Below are 3,874 nucleotides of genomic sequence, written 5' to 3'. Positions count from 1 at the left end.
AAAATTACAAAAGAAGAGGGCGCCACAATACAGTGTTAACATCCAGCGGAGCCACCCTATCACACAGCTATATTTAGGGTTTTCTGTTACATCACAGAAAAACCCTATTGAGATTCGCGTGTTTCTTATTATTAGGGTTTTCTGTTACATCACAGAAAACCCTATTGAGATTCGCGTGTTTCTTATTAGGGTTTTCTGACTTTCGTCGAAAACCCTTTTGTAATTCTGTTGATTGTTATTATTATTATTTACATATTTTCCACTTTTTTTCGCACATGAAATTCATCTTCTATCAGATTCGACAACTAACTGCTTCTAATTGAAATGTAGAATTCTGATAGTAATATAACACGCATTCGCTCCGCGTAGATTATACCTATGCACTCTCCGTCCTATTTTAAACTTAAAATTACTTACTGAAAGATAACACCGGATGATAGTAGCAATCTCGACTCACCCTGTCCGGTACTCCCACTAACGATAAAAACAGCGACCTGTCCTGTGGCATGGTGGATAAGGTGTTTGACTCCCAACTGAGAGGTCGAGGGTTCGAACCTTAGTGCATTATCACAGTACAGCGCCGGCGCGCAACAATTGTTTTATTAATGAAACAACATGGTGGATGGTTGAAATCATTTTCGGCTTAAATTTATCGCGAGTTTTAGGACTTTAATGAATTTCACGAAACCATGATTTCTAAAATGAGTCAATTGATTAATTCTATTCGTAAATCAATTTACGTTGGCTACATTTCCTGAAGATTTCGGGGTCAAATCAACGTGATATGGACAGAAATTGTAGGAATTTTCACACGGAATTTTACTTCCGCGTTCAGTTGACGACTCGTATCGATGTCAACGACAGCGGAGTTTATATATTTTAAGGTGAGAATCCGTTAACCAGGGAATGTATTAAATGATTTCTTTAATAATATGAGTATGGAAGCAAATGAGTAGGCCTACTAGGTGAAGCAATGATCATTGTTGGCTACTTCTTAATGCCTAGCTTTTTGGGGGGATGCGCCTAGAATAGATTTAGGCCCTAAATATAATGGGTAGAGCCAGTCAGTGGAATGCCTTAATAGCAGCTAGTTATGGCCTGGTTTACACTGAATGTGCATGACAATTTATTTTGATTACTTTCTTTCCAGCTATTATTCGTGGAATGAACTGGGCACTACGGTCTTCAATTCCTTTGCGGATTCTTGCAGGAATATTAAACCACAGTGCGCAAATGTATGTTTCAAATTAGGCTTTTTCGACATTGACAGCCAAAGACGTAACTTAACACGCTAACTTAAGCGCAACTGTCTCAGATGCTGTAAGTACTTGACGTTTTGCGTATTTTTTTTTTGTAATGCAATATTTGGATTAGTAATCAGTCGTGCTAACGTACATGCAGAATTGGATTCATTGTAATTATGGGATGATAATTCATGGGCGTCACGAGTCCTGCGACATACCCTTGATATGAAGCTTTTTTAATGTTAATCATTGACTTGTTTTGGAGTAAACTGAATAGCCCTTAAAATACCAATGCCACGTGGCTTGGTGTCTATGCTCTACGAGACTGTAGTAATAGATTTTCACAACAAATTCATGATTTCAAATAGTCTCCTAAGATATCTATATATTATTTCGCTCCTTACCTAAGTAATTCTTACATTTGATTCACCCAGTCCTGGCAGTGTGGCTGTCTCCACAGTGTATCTACGTTGCTCTACGATCCTGTGTAACCACCCACCCAGACACGTTCATTCAAATTCGCGTGACTTATGCCGACAGAACTACTGTCGGCATTTTTACCTGTGTTCAAACTGCGATATCTCAGCAAATAAAAAACCGATTTTGATAAATAAACTATCTACACTAACCTTATGACGTTTTGTGTTTGTTCATTATATTTGTTTGAGGATAAAGCCGATTTTAATACGATTAAATGTAAGATACAAAAATGATGCGCTGTTTAGCGATCAAACACGCATCGCTCAAGTTGTCTTATTGCTAACGAACTACAGTGTTACAATGCCTAGTTTCAAAGTGAAAAAATGGTGTCATTTTTGCTATTTCTGTATTTATATCGCATCAAGCACGGACTATGATGAAGGAACCTCCGAATGAATATAATAATAAGAAAACTGAATGTATGAGGTTTGTAAAGAGAGTTTATTTTTCGCAATCGGTTTGGTGAAACTGGATTTCTGGTGGTTTAAAGTCACAGTGATTTAAGAGTATCGAGAAAATGTCGTTCGTGTCTTAGTGTCTGTGGTACATCAGACAGTAAGGTTCTTGGTGAAACATTTGATTGCTTAATTACAGATGGAAAGGGGTCAGATGGCATGAAAATCGACTGTGGCTGACTAATTGGCGCAAGTAACCAAAATGCTTCAATCATCAGGGGTAGACAAATTAGCCGAAGATGAATGAAAACTTCACCTTGATGATCATCAGTTGATTTTGCTATAATTATTTGCCTGGATATATCCTTCATTTCAAAATCTGTCTTCAGTAGAATTTCTTTCAATAAAATATTTTGAAGCTTGAATTTGAATTGATCTTAAAACCAGAGAAAGCATTCAGAAATTTAGAAAATCCTTGACTCATAATCAAATTCTGTGAGGTCAGTTAAGGTCTTTTTGGTCGAATCAAGCCGAGGGCTCAGGTGACTAAAACTCAATTCCTCACTGTCTTATAATGCCGAGTACGACGGAGTTTACACACTGAAACACGTTGGGCTGTGTAAGTGTAATTTGGATAAGTCCACAATATAATGACCGCCCTGCCCCGCTGCATCTGTGACGTCAACAAGTTAGACTGTATTGCTTCGATGACAAACTGACTCCTACGCAAGATGACCATCCAATTCAAATGTAAATTAAGAAAGAAAACAACAAAACTAGTTGCGTTGATCAACAAAAACAAATCAATAGTTTATTACAATACTTCAATTTCAAAATAAGGATAGGAAAAAATTGAACAATAAGTGTGTTTGCCATGCGTCTTTAAATATTTCCCAAGAATATGTCTTTGTCTGGCCACCACCTGCCTCGACGTCAGACTTTTTCGAGATTTTCGCTCAAAATACGAAACAAGACAAAATTGATGGATGGGAATCATACATGCTACATTCACTTTTACTGCGAACATTGGAATGAGCTAAAGTAATTTTCTAGGAGGAAAAATTGAGTCAAATGATGTTTCAAAATCTGGACGGGAAAAGTTTTACTGAATTGTATGGCTAATGGCAAATACATGTTTATATTGATAAGGTAAATATCTGTATAAAAGGTTGCATAGCAACTTGAATTGAAGGATTAATGCAATAGGTTTCTTATTCTAAAAGACAAGTGAGCCATACTTACTAGATTGGTCATGTGAATCAACATCAAATTTAGAACTATCATCCATTTTTAGTTTTCAATCAAAGACCAACCTATGTAATAAAGTACATATTTTTCTGATAACAACCTGGAATAAATTAAAATAAATCTGAGGAATTCACCAAATCTCTGTATCGAACCCCTAATAGGGCCTATATAACCTATAGATTGATACTTACATACGACAAATTGACGAAGAAACTTCATTTGACAGTATACAAACTCGCAGACAAACTCCCAAAATGAATCATATCCTATTCACCTAGAATCAAACAAAATACAACTAAAAAATTCACAATACAGATTTCGGTTTCGAATCCTTCAAATAGCTGTTTACTTACATGAAACAAATTATCAAACTACTTCTGCCGACAGCATACCAACTCGCTGACAAACCCCCAAAATGAAACGTGTCATGATAAACATCTGGAATTAAACGTAATAAAGCTACAAAATTTACAAAATGTCGGTTTCGAATCCCTCAAATAGCCTTAC

The 3,874-nt window shown here is 36.4% G+C and overlaps 1 long non-coding RNA gene across 1 annotated transcript; it reads right to left on the bottom strand.

The window, feature by feature from the left end:
• Positions 1 to 2,941: 2,941 nt before the first annotated feature.
• Positions 2,942 to 3,602, bottom strand: LOC141904911 (uncharacterized). The gene is made up of 3 exons (XR_012619221.1): positions 3,559 to 3,602; positions 3,362 to 3,432; positions 2,942 to 3,074 (listed from the first exon to the last, which is right to left on the bottom strand). It is a non-coding gene; the product is annotated as an uncharacterized LOC141904911 (long non-coding RNA).
• Positions 3,603 to 3,874: the final 272 nt, after the last annotated feature.

This window comes from Tubulanus polymorphus, chromosome 5 (assembly GCF_964204645.1).
Source record: "Tubulanus polymorphus chromosome 5, tnTubPoly1.2, whole genome shotgun sequence".
NCBI classification, from domain to species: domain Eukaryota; kingdom Metazoa; phylum Nemertea; class Palaeonemertea; order Tubulaniformes; family Tubulanidae; genus Tubulanus; species Tubulanus polymorphus.
The sequence above is the reverse complement of the archived record's forward strand: the minus strand, read 5'-3'. Positions and strand labels throughout refer to the sequence as shown.